General features: G+C 35.5%; 1 protein-coding gene and 1 long non-coding RNA gene across 10 annotated transcripts in view; one reads left to right on the top strand and one right to left on the bottom strand.

The window, feature by feature from the left end:
* LOC145969368 (lachesin) overlaps window positions 1–13,083 on the bottom strand; it is a 157,972-nt gene that overhangs the window by 126,652 nt on the left and 18,237 nt on the right. The window lies entirely within an intron of this gene.
* Window positions 1–13,083, top strand: part of LOC145969370 (uncharacterized) — a 159,072-nt gene that overhangs the window by 144,594 nt on the left and 1,395 nt on the right. For 2 of the 4 annotated variants that reach the window (XR_014438068.1, XR_014438067.1), the window contains one exon: window positions 9,849–9,998. This is a non-coding gene — a long non-coding RNA (uncharacterized LOC145969370). Of the gene's footprint in view, window positions 1–8,174; window positions 8,462–9,848; window positions 9,999–10,567; window positions 10,896–13,083 lie in introns of those variants that run through there. The other 2 variants (XR_014438069.1, XR_014438071.1) reach the window with 2 other exon arrangements.

Raw genomic sequence — 13,083 nt, 5'->3', positions numbered from 1 at the left:
CTAATGCTTATCAAAACTAGAATATTAAAATTATATGAGTTCAATATGTTGCGCTCATTTACGCAATATATTTGGTTCAATCACTCCACTTTTCCAAAACGGACCGACAAATTGGCAGACAAGTCGTTGCTTGAGTCGTAACGGACAGTGAATGATTGTTAACGATCCGGTTCGTACCAACCATCCTTTATTTACGCTATATGCGGAATCGATCGTGCGAGCCCAATGAAACACCCTCGCTCATTCATCGTACATGCCTAAGGATTTCACGCTGGGGGTTGAACGCTGCCAGCTTCGCGCATCGGTCCAATTTTCGTTATAGTATATTGGCGAAACTATTATTGTGTCAATAGATCATCGTGATGACTGTTTTATTGAACGCATTAATTTTTATAATTAAAATATGCAATTGTTTCGTCCTTTTAGCCAATCACGAGGAAAATCTTTCCAATTCTAAGATTGCGCGAAAATCATGCATTTAAAAAGAAATGTAAAGATTTATAAATCAAGTTATATACATAAATAAATCATACATTCAAATATTCATTATAAAACAAATTCAAATATTCATTATAAAATAAAGAATCCGCTTTCGCGTGGTTTTATGTAAAATAAGACTTATATAATCACTGGTTGCTTCTAATAGCAAAAGCTATCAGAGAGCTAAAGCTTATATATTTTTACGTAAGAGAGACATACGACTGCTTTATTACAGTAGTATATAAGCGTACTTCCGTTGTAAAACGACTTTTTCCTCGAAGCACTCCTTGCCCCTGCAGAAGGGATTAAGTCAGTGACTAGACCCATGAGGAAGTGCATCTCGTCACGGAACTTTTAAGTAGCTGCGGAAGATACGCGAAACTACCGTGCTACATTTCCCTCGTTCCTTCAACTCGCCACTTTCACTGCAATTAATCAGTAGAATGTGCAATCATGACTCAACTTTCAGTTCAAGTGTTCACTCTTTAATTCTCGTTTACCTTCAATTATAAATTATATAATCAATAATTATAATTATATTAGTTATAACTGACAGTATGCGTGCGACAATATTTTAATTTTTATATCTTAATGTGATCTCTTCCAAAATTAAAATACTATTTAATTTCTTAATGAAACATGTTTATCATTCGCGCATGCTACATTTATACACGATTCTACAGCTATTTGAGATAAATTATTTTACAAAAGTTTCGTGTAAAAAAAACAATTGCTACTGAGGGAACAAACAGCAACGATACACAAAAATCGCAAATGAAAAAGTTGCAACTCGTTGAAACTTTTTCAGTATTTTTCGGTATTTTGTAAAGCATAATCTATTTGCTTAGGAAGTGCGAATAGTTAATTCTTTACAATCCGCAATTTAATTGGACGCGGCTGACACACTTTTCAACCGAGTTTGTACAGTTGATCATAATTTTATTTTTTTTTCCGTGTCGAGACGCACAATATCGTGGCATGGAAAGGGGTCGCAATGGCTGTCTACGATGTTATATAAAGAAAAGAATGCGCCGCAAGCGGCTGCATATTTCAAAGTAAATGTCCGCTGCTGCAAACGCCGCAATGTCAAATACTTTTTATTTCAACGGGACGGCTAGTTGCCTCACTAAATTGTGCCTTTGTTAAAATTACAAATTCATGCATGTGCAAAATATGTCCAATCTTTTTTATAGGCTGATTCTTTTATCGGATATCTCTGGATAAGTTAAAAAAGTTTTCAATGTGGTACTAATTTATATTTTATATTATTAGATGTGCATATTTCATATTAAAATATATTATATCACTCTATTTTTTATCGCATTTAATGCGATAAAAGAGCTAAAATCGGCAGCATTTCAAATTAAATAAATTATGTTAACGAAAAGCCTAAATTTAGAAAAATCGAAATAACAAATTGGAAAATATAATTATAAAATATAATATATAGATTGTTTTTTAAATATGTTATTTATTTATTAATATCTCGAAATAATTCAACTTTAGCAATTATATATATCGTCATATTATCTATATATAATTATAACCGTTAAGAGTCAACATCCTCAAATATATCCATATTATATGTCTATATGTCGATTCGTATGTTCCACACAAATTCGTAAAATTATATGGCAAGACATAAAGGGAATTCCATAGCGGACAAATGGAAGTTCACAGCGGAAATCAAACTTTCATCGCGGAAATGTTGGGAATTTGGGAAGCGACATCAGAGGAATTCGCAGGATCGTTACAGGATCGAGTGAGCCGCTCGAGTGCGAGTCCTGACTAGGATATTAGGCGATGCTTACCAGAAGAACGGGCAATAAAGGTCGTACGAGGGAACCTAATTCGAGTCGGCGAAAGAGAATATCCGGAAATAAAAAGAATTTTAGCTGATATTCCCGTGCGAATTGTCGGCAAATTTCATCGAATGGTACAGCTCGATTTTAAATAGCTGTAATGCGATTATCCTTGTCATTAATAAATATTATAAAATAAACTAACAGGAATAGCAATTTTGTCAATTTCGAATTTTCATCAACCTTCCTTTATCTTTCAAAGATACAAATTTTTTAGATTTTTATATTTTTTAATTTATTTTTTATATATGCATGATTTTTTAATTTATATTTTATATATGCATTTTATGTATACATATATATATAAAATTCATCTTTAAAAAATATGCTGTTTAAAAATTTAAATATGCACTTCTCTTCATATATTATTATTTTAATACAACATTCTGAAAAATAATTTTTATATTAATTTTATATACAATGCAATCTTTCTCCCGAAGAAAATTATCTAACAATTGACCAGTCTCAATTTGCCTACTACTTTTGGAATAATATTTGCACACTGTACACCGAGCTTTAATTTCTTTAAATTAGTCTCACAAGATCTACTGCTCGTGTTACCATTATCTCTTCTGTGTACGTAGCAACGTCGGAGATATGAGTCCGTTGTAATAATATCTAGCATGATTTAGCGGTAACGCTTGGGGCCAACCGCGACGTGCCACCGTAAAGTGCACAGACGGTTACATGAATCCCTTTGATCCATGCGTGTAAGGACGGCAAGAGTTGCGCATCGCCAACCCAACTGTTCATAGACTTTCCATTTGAGATAACAAGAACGAAGGAAATGAGATAAGATTATCATAAAATATTTTTATGACGTTGCAAACTTTTTCTTAAAATAACTTTGTTCAAAATGTCTTCTAAATGCAAGTCTCGACTCTATATATTTCATATTACAATGCAAAATTGATTTTCGTACTGTTTATAACGTAATCTTGTTAGACAAGAAGAACAAGAATAAATTTCATTTTTCTAGCATCTATCGCGAGAATATTCCGATGATCTTTTTAAAGATTCAAGTAGCTATTTTCTAATCCTTCTCGAGATATTGATCTGCCGAAACGCGATATTTGCGATACGGCGAATTTTCCAAGTTTCCCAAAAAAAAAAAAGAGCTCGCGCCTACGGAGCGCGGAAAAAGTCGCACGCGTCCGAAACTCAGTTTTGGCGACGGACTCGCATCCGATTGATTCGTTCGATTAACGTTCCGAATATCGCCGCACGGGATGGCCGCGGATAACCATTCACCGAGGCTCGGTGACTCGATATTTCTGCCTCGTTTCCCTTTCCCTTTTCCCGTGTTCGCTCGCCCTTGCATCCGCGAACCGCATCCCCTGGTATCCCGCGCGCACATCGAGCACGCGCTGCTCGAGGGTGCGCCGTAACGCGGTGACATGTGGGCGCCCGGAAAAAATTACGTAAATTAGTGTCAATTGCGGCCGGTGATGTTGGCGGGGGACAACGCGAAACAGTGCAACTGCGGAAAAGCAGGGAACGAGAAAGGGGATGACACAGCGGGTCTCCTCTGCGGGTCCGCGAGAGGGATGATGAGAGCGAGGAACGTGGGACGCGATGGATACGGCACCGTGAAGGGAAAGGGAGGAAGGTGGCACAGGGTGGGCCGGTGGGACTGTATGTGATTGATGAGGCAGTGATAGCGACGGGTCTGCACTCGACACCTCGCTACTGCCACCAAACAATGCATATTCATCGGCCGTATAAATAATGCCTGTTTAATACATAAATATACATTAACGCGGGGGAGGCGCGGTAGGGACGTTGTGGGAAAGGATGGAGGAGAGGGGAGAGGGGGATAACTGCAACTCGCTATGCCGAATAGAAGGCCGCATGCTGCAGCAACAAACGAAGGTAATTCCTGACGATTGACCTCTTGATCGAGACGGTGATTTTACTCCAATTTTTTATCACCATTGTTCTTCATTCCGAATATTATTCCGCACTTATCTTCCTCTCTATAATTTTTTTGCACTTGTTTTGACATTTCTATTATATAAATTGGATCTAGATCTTTATTTTTTCATTGCTATATTGGTATAAATTGATTATTTTGTTATTTTAATAATTATTTAAATATAATAAATTCGCTGTTTTGGTGTAACAACATGTATTTTGTAACTAATTTATACTAATAAAATAACGAATACAATTTCAATATATAATATATTAAAATATTTTTTCTGCCTGTGCATTAAAATTTATTAAATTGTGTATAACTATTATATTGTGTTAATAGAACGATACATTGCTTGCGAAAACAGGAGAATTTTTTAACGAAATTTTTCCATTTGATATTTCAAATAAATAACAGTTTTAAATAAATGGCATAATAAATGAAAAATTATAACACGGTGTTTTCAACGAGCAATATATTCAATGTTCCTCGCGTAATTTTTTTCAAAAACATTTAATGTCTACGCAATGAATTTTCATGTAAATGAGAACGATACAATGCAATGAAGTGTCATGCATATTATCGAGATGCGATACATGCTGTGCGCAAATCGAACCGAACAACTTGACAAAATAAAAACGATTTTCTCTCTCGCGGCGTGAACGCGCGATACGTCGACCATAAAATCGGGCGTGCAATTTTCCGAAATTTCGTTACGTCGGGCACAAATTCATACAATATTTATTCGAAGCAATTTTCCGGCGCCAAGTCGGCGCGACGCAACGCAACGCGACGCGACACCGTTTTTGTTCCGCCGTGTGAAGAGAACTGTCTCATAGTAAATTTAAATCTATCGAATCGCGAATTTAAATCCGGTCGCATGATCGGACGGGTTTTCAATTTTTTCCGTTGTCATTTATCACGACGGATTAAGCGTCCATTTATCATCACGCGGTGCCTGATGAACGACTCCGCGACTGTGTGTGTGTGTACACAATATTATGCGCCGTATTATCGACGGTATGATAATGAGTTTCTTGTAAGATTCGCCGTGTCGCATTTTAGATGAATTTCCGGCAACGACCGCTTGACATGTTTTGCATGGGACGCAAAGTGTATTCGTTTATCCGAGCTAAACGCCCCGATTAAACAAAGGGTAGGAGAGATATTAAAGGAGAGATACTTTTCTCTAATATTCTTTCCTGTAATTATGATTATTTCTCTTTCGCGTGTAATTTTGTATTACAAATTTATAACAAATTATACTTAATTCGCTTTTGTTCTACATATTTTAGTCATTATTTCTTTTGTCGATATTTGATATATTCAGTTCGTATAAAAAGAGGACGATCTTTATCATTTATCACACGGATTCGCGTGTCTTCAATATCTCAAATTTATTATTCACTCATTGCGGACACGCTAATCGTGTTAAACATACAGTTTGACACGCCGTCGCGCGATATACTTTTTGACATTTCCGTCTATAAAATTGTATACGTCAATTTTTTTCTGATATGATTATCTTTTCAGTGAAAAGTGTGTTATTGAGTGTAACAACTAAATTATATTAAAATATTGAGAACCTAAAATACTGAGAAAATAACTTTATATACAGGGTGTCCCGAAACTAACGCTTGATATTTTAAAGGCAGATTCTCTGGCCAATTTAAAAACGATTTTTCCTCAGCGAAAATGTCGCGGCACTAATAGTTTTCGAGTTATAAACGATTGAAAATAAAGGGTTTTTCGCAAACTAAGGCTTATGGGAATAAAATATTAATAAAATCACATTCTTTAGTTAATTTTAGGTAGAGTTTACTTTAATAGAATTTTAATTTAAGGCTTAGTTAGAAAGATACATGATGACAAAAATTGGGAATATGCAAAAAATAATGATCTCCCTCGACATTTTCGCTGAGGAAAAATCGTGTTTAAATTGGCCAGAGAATCTGCCTTTAAAATATCAAGCGTTAGTTTCGGGACACCCTGTATATATGAAACTTTAATATACTTTTAGCAAAATTATTAATATCCGTTGTAAAACGCACTTGATAAGACTACGGAATATTGTACATCGATGAACATAGCTTCCCCCTTGGTAACCAGTTGCTTAGATCGAGCCAGGAAATTCTCCTTGTAATGTCCGGAGTTAATTCGGGAAGCCGTCACGGGAAAGGGTTCCTCGGTTTCATCGTCGAGGGCAGCTGCCGCAAAATTAGATATTGGAAAGGAAAATGTGAGGCCAAGACGACAAATAGAAACCAAGGCTGACACGGATTCTTATTGTTAGATTCGCATACTGTGCTTCAATTTTATTTCGAAAGAGAGTGATTGAATAACAATTACCTATGAAGCTGACAAAATTCGTATTTTTGACTTTTTTCTGAGTTTTCTGATGGGAATATTTTAGAGATTCCGATTGAATCTCTATTCTAACTTGAAGAATCTTTTATTTCTTTATAAAGAAATTACAAACCATTTAAGAATACATACAATATAATAAAACAAATACTAATATTAAAATTGATATATATTCTTCAAGATATATATTCTTTTATTTTATTTTTCGAGCTTATTTATGTGCAATAGAAAATCTCTATCACACTATATGCCAGATATTGCAGTTTTAAAATCACCTACATAATGAGCTTATTTTCAAAATGCGAGACAACGATCGCGATTAAAATGTAATGCGCAATTTTTAAGCTATATCGACATCGCAGAGAACAAAGATTGAATGTGTGCACGTCAACGCAATATACGACGACAACGTCAACGCACCACCGTAACTTTCGAGTTCGGCCACACGAGTAAATTACATCCGAATGACAACAGTAGCCGCACCGATATCGTGGCGGGGTGACGCTCGAATCTGATTGTGTACAGCGAACGTGCGAGCGATTTAATTTCGCGGGATCGTTCATCGCGTAAATAAATTGGTGTGCCAACTTCAAAAAAGGCGTCACCATTCTAAGCAAGTGTTTACACATGTGGAAGTTTATCCGTCAATCGGGCGATATAAAGGGCGATATAATAGGAACAAAGTGCAAGATTAAATTTTATAAAATTTAAAAAATATGTAAGAAAAAAGTTTATAAAAGTTTAAAAAAGTTTATAAAATTTGTATTTTTCTTTCGACTCATGCTGTCCAGTCCATACTTTTAAGTGCTGTTTCAAATAAATTACGATTATAAATTTTTTTTTTAATTTAATAAACATATTGCGGAAAAGAGAAATAATAAAAATATAACAAAACCATTGAAATTTTTATTATATATATATATGTAAAAGTATATTTTGAAGTATATTTTATAAGAAAATTTAATAACCGTATGCAAATCATAATGAATTACTTATACGGTGAAACCTTGAAATGACAAAAAAAGAATTACCAAGATAAAATCCATTTAGTTCACGAATATAATATTTTGCCTTCACAAGCAGGACAACTTTTTCGACTAATAATTGCTCAATTTTTGCAATTATAGAGATATTCATTGATTACGCTCGTACACATAAGAAATTAATCAAAATTTATATAAAACTTTCAAATTTTTGTTAGCAGTACATTTTTTAAATTAAAATTTTTTATGTTAAAATCAATCGCGAAATAAAAATTAGATTATCAGAAAAAGAGCTCTCTACAAATTAAAATTATGAATTTGCAAATTGAATTTGAATCTGCAAAATGCAGCAGCCTCCATATAACGATCTGTACTGAAAACTCAGGGTTGAGAATTCGCGACGCTCGCTCGAGTCGTGCTGCGCTTCTACATCGACCGTACTCTCGCTATAATCAATCCATTCGAGGCAAGAGAGAAAAAGAGAGCGTGTGTGTGCACGTTGCATGTATGCGTTGTGTGTATGTGAGAGAGAAAGAGCGAGCGCGTGTTAACGATCCACTGATCAATTAGGCTTCGCGTGCGACGCGTGCGATGCCCGCGCTGAAGGCCGTACAGAAGAGGAGTGCATCTCCACCCTCCGTTTGCGTGGCAGCGGCGTGTAACACGTGTAACACGTCGGACAGGGACGAAGAAGAAGAAGCGTGCTCGAATCGCTGGCGTGCAGAATTACGAGAAGATCGCGTGCTAAACGATTTTGCTCTTTGCCCTCTCCGCGTCGTTCTTCCACCCCCTCGTGGCTCTCACCCCTTCGTTCTTCTTCTGCTACGGCGGTGGAGCGTCGCGTAGGACATTACAGATCGCAGGTATTGTATTATGCACGAGCTTACTATCTTCAGCGAAATTGGGCTGACTATTTTCGAAGTTACCCTATAAATCTCGAAAAAATCTACGCGTTCCTCCATTTAATCAAATCAATACGCGTGAAATGTTATATTTAGAAGTTTTTCATAGAATGCAATTCTATTCTAAAATAGCGTGCTTTTTCCTGGTAATACTCGAATCAAATTACGACTCGTTTATAATTTATACGAAATTGTTTAACAAACGTTCTTTTGCAAATGCTAAAAATAACGGTAATAAAAATATTCAGAGAATCAAAGTCTTCAAACACTAGGAATCTTTAAAGAGAGTTCTAAAAAATATCTTTAAAAAATGAAATCGCTAAAGAGATATCGAGAAACGTTAAAAGAAAAAAATAAAACGACATTGTGTTCGCCGTGATTGAACTTCGAGTTTACAAGATTTATAGCATGGCGTGCAAAAAATTATAGTCTAGTGAGATACGATCCACCTGGACGTGGACCACGTTGTGTAACGTAATCGTCGCAAATTTACAGCAGGTAAACGATATCCTCTTTGTTGCTGAAGAGTGAGCTGCTGCGGTTGTCAAGCTAATAAATTTCGGATATCCGCGTCCGCGGGCGCGAGCGCACCGGAGGCAACATATAAACCGAGAAGAGAGCATAAATCATTTTAACGCCCTTCGCCTTCAATGGCTGATGCGTCCAATTTTTACATGCAACACGATGCGACACGGTGAGCGCCGAGCGATATATCGATAATTGCGGTTTTTGTCACAATGCCTCGACAACGCCCGGCGTAAAATAATCGAAATTTTTCAGCAGCTCGTTATACCATGAGCTAAACAATGCCGCGTTTATTAAACTGTTTTCGCAATATAAAACACCGGCCGGCATCGTCTATTGTGTAGAAACTGGGACGTTAAAACGTTAATTGCACGTGAAAGTCGACCGTGTCATCGCCGCGAATACATTCTTCATTGGTTTATCCTTTATTCTAAGCTTAAGTACCTGATACTGAAGTTTATTTATATTTATCGTTTGAATGCAAAATGTAAAAGGGTACAGATTGTATTTGTTAGTATTATCTTCAATATAATATGTATATGTTATATTGAATATAATAATATTGAATATAATAAAAATTCAATATGATATATTTATATTCCATAAATATTTATATTTAATAAAAAAAGAATACTTAATAAATTTTTCAAAATTTCTATTTTCTATTTTCTATTTTCTATTTTCTATTCTCTATTTTCTATTCTATTCTATTCTATTTTCTCTGTGTAATATAATTTTATCTTTACGAGGTTAATATTCTATTCCATTTTGTATAATGTCAATTTATATTTTCGAGTTAATTTTTTTTTGTTTGCAGAGACACAAAAAGCTCGAAATAATTCGCCCTTCTGGTGGAAGCAATTGGCATTTCGGGAAATCGTATAAATCGCGATGAAGGAGAAAATGCCGAATCGATTGTCAAGATTCTTAATGGGCGGGAAAAAAGCAAATAGGAGAAAAGAAGTCGGTAAGATACTCGCCGATAGTTCACCGATAGTCCACCCTTCGCAATCCCCTTTTCCCTTACCACTCTTATGCCTTCGCCTCTTGCGCTGCATTCTGGTGGCGCACGAGCCACCAGTATAATGCACGGAAGTCCACGAGAAGCGTCCAAAAAGGAAATAAACAAGTCTCTAACTGAAATCGGGAATGTGAAGTGGATGGTAGTTTAAAACGATTCGCTCCTGGCTGCTCTTTCCTCTCTCTCTCTCTCTCTCTCTCTCTCTCTCTCTCTCTCTCTCTCTCTCTCTCTCTCTCTCTCTCTCTTCCTGTCTCTTTTTCTGTCTCTCCTGCCTTCATTCTTTCTTTTTTCGAACCGATAGTCGCATTCCACCCTCTCCCCAGCAGCGCTCTTAAATATAAGCGCACATATATCACTCACTCACAGACACACCCGCACATATATGTACGTATACGTATCGATATCCGGTACTTCCTATTCGGCACTTACATGACCCGCATGAGTAGAAAGTTAAACGATACTTGAAAGCGAGGCGAACTCGAGTAATATCGAGAGTCACAAATCCGTCATTTCAGAAGAACGAGCTAGCAGCGTGTACAAGGTATGTTCATAAATAATGGAACCGTCGAATCCTTGCGAGGATCTATGCATCACTTCACTTATGCAACGCGTTTGGAATTTTAACGCTCTGCGTCAAATTCGTTATTTTTATTTTAATGGAATGCCGAGAGAAATAACACGATTAAATTTACATTTTACACGAATAAATCAATTGCACCCGTTAATGAAACTGTAGTATCCAGCTTGTAAGCTAGAGTACAAATTAAAATTGTTATTACGTGTGCATTGGTAAAAATAAATATCAACGATAAATGCTAATAAATTTGTAAAAATTTGTAAAAATTTAAATTTGTAAAACATGTGAAAATTGATTGAAACAAACCTGTAAAATGCATGAAACGATTGGAACAGAAATTTGATATATTTGAATACGTTTTACGAATTCTAATACTCTGTGAAAAATATGATTTTACTGATTTAAATTATCACTTTCAAGTTAATTAACGAATACATTCGTAGAATTTAAAACTCGGCATCTTTTTATCCTAAAGTATCTCTTTATCTTAAATATTTACATTTAAAAAAATTTATATAAGATTTAAGAAAATATAATATAACTCTAATATTAATATTTAAAAAAAATATATAAAATATTTAAAAAAATATAATATACTCTAATATTAACTTTATAAACGATTTATTTTTACTTACAAAAAATAGGTCTCTTTTATTTATTTTTTATATATAAATCAAATTATCGCCAAATGCATTTAATAATATTTTGAAACAATACGAGATGCTAGATATATTTCAGAGATTTCTATAATACATCGAGATATCCGAACTATCACTGTTTCCACCAATTCGTTCGATATTCACGAGGCGCGTTGCCTCTTCTCAATTATATCGCACGTTCCCATCGAAGAAACGAACAGATAGAGAAGAAAATAGCTGGCACGGTTAATTAAGCGAACTCTAGCAGAGACTAGTGCACCTTCCTTCCGACTGAAACCTATTAGCTCAGCTACGGGCGATCGATGCACGTCTCGGTTAAACTAATCTATATTTACGGTACAAAGATTGAACCGGCAATACAATCCCGATGGAATACGTTTTCGACCCTAAACCAAAAATAGCATACTGAATATTTTGATCGAAAGGAGAATCTCTCGCGCCGATAAAAATGTTAAACGTTTCATAAAATAGATTTTACGATACGGGCTTTAGTAAACGTTAGAAAGCTAAAAGAGAATTGATCGACTTCAATTTATAAAAATACATGTATTCTATATATATCAAAAAACGCAAAATTTTGTCGATTCGTCACCTGTCGTTAAATCGATCTCAAAAATGAGTAGATGTCATCAAGAATAAATCAAGAATGCAAATGTTCATTTTAAAATCTTCGAGAAATAATAGCGTGGTAATCCGATTATTATATAAAAAAAATCATGCACAATTAGAGCGATTATAAAAAGGTATAAATATAAAATTAAGAGTGTGATCTAGAAACAAAGAGAGAGAGAGAGAGAGAGAATACATGAATTAATACGCTTATAAATTATGTACGCGCGTAAATGCCTATCGCCCCGACTATTAAACGCTCGACAAGCGCAGTTCCCCTTTAGTCTCATGTAACACACTCTCTCGTGTAATATCATTTCCGCATAAATCTTATAAAGCGCGCGGCTGACGCTAGCGACGGCGGCGTGACTGGCTGGCGAGTCGCGTTTAAACCGCGAAGATGAGAGGAGCGAGATAAGAGGAAAAAAGCTTGCAGGAAAATGGATGCGTCATGTACTGTAACTTACTTTGCCGCACGAGTTAATCTAACTACCAAGTTTCCCATATAAGGATGCGCGCGCGCGCGCTCTTTCTCTTAAGTAGTTTAAGTTAATCAATGCTAATTTCGTTCCGCCTTAAAGCGGCAGATGAGATTTACGCAATCGGGCGTATCTCTTGAACCGCATTTCTTCGCGACCCGCAGTCCCTGTCGGACTTGTGACGTTGATTAGTGTTCTCCATAATCTGAATTAAATGGCGAAAATCGCGCGATTTATTGTTCGCGCATCGCGGGAAAATTTTAACTCGAATGATAATTCCGTACAACGGGATAATGGTAAACTTCGTTGAAATGTGGGAAGTCTATGTAAGATAACTTTTCATAGTAACTTTCACGCGATGTAGATATTATATATTTATTAAAAAGAGAAATGCGTCTTTTAAAAACACTGTGTAGAAGCAAAATTATGGAGATTTTTTGTCAAAGCTTTAAATGTCCACAGGCAGCTTAATTTTATGTTGCTCGTAATATTATTTTGAAGCATACTTTTTGTACAGTTAAAAAGCTGACGTAATAACTAAAATATGTATAATCATAAAAAATAAAGCTCTTTATATTAAACATTGATAGACATATGCAAATTAGAGATATAAAAAAAGATCGTAAAAAAAAAGAAATCACGCCCGTTATTTCGTCTGGAAAAAAAATCAACGTGTAATGTAAACGTTTACCATCCAGAAATTCAAC

This window comes from Camponotus vicinus, unplaced genomic scaffold, assembly GCF_025532165.1.
Source record: "Camponotus vicinus isolate PSW18456_S1 unplaced genomic scaffold, iyCamVici1.0 SCAF_3, whole genome shotgun sequence".
NCBI classification, from domain to species: domain Eukaryota; kingdom Metazoa; phylum Arthropoda; class Insecta; order Hymenoptera; family Formicidae; genus Camponotus; species Camponotus vicinus.
The sequence above is the reverse complement of the archived record's forward strand: the minus strand, read 5'-3'. Positions and strand labels throughout refer to the sequence as shown.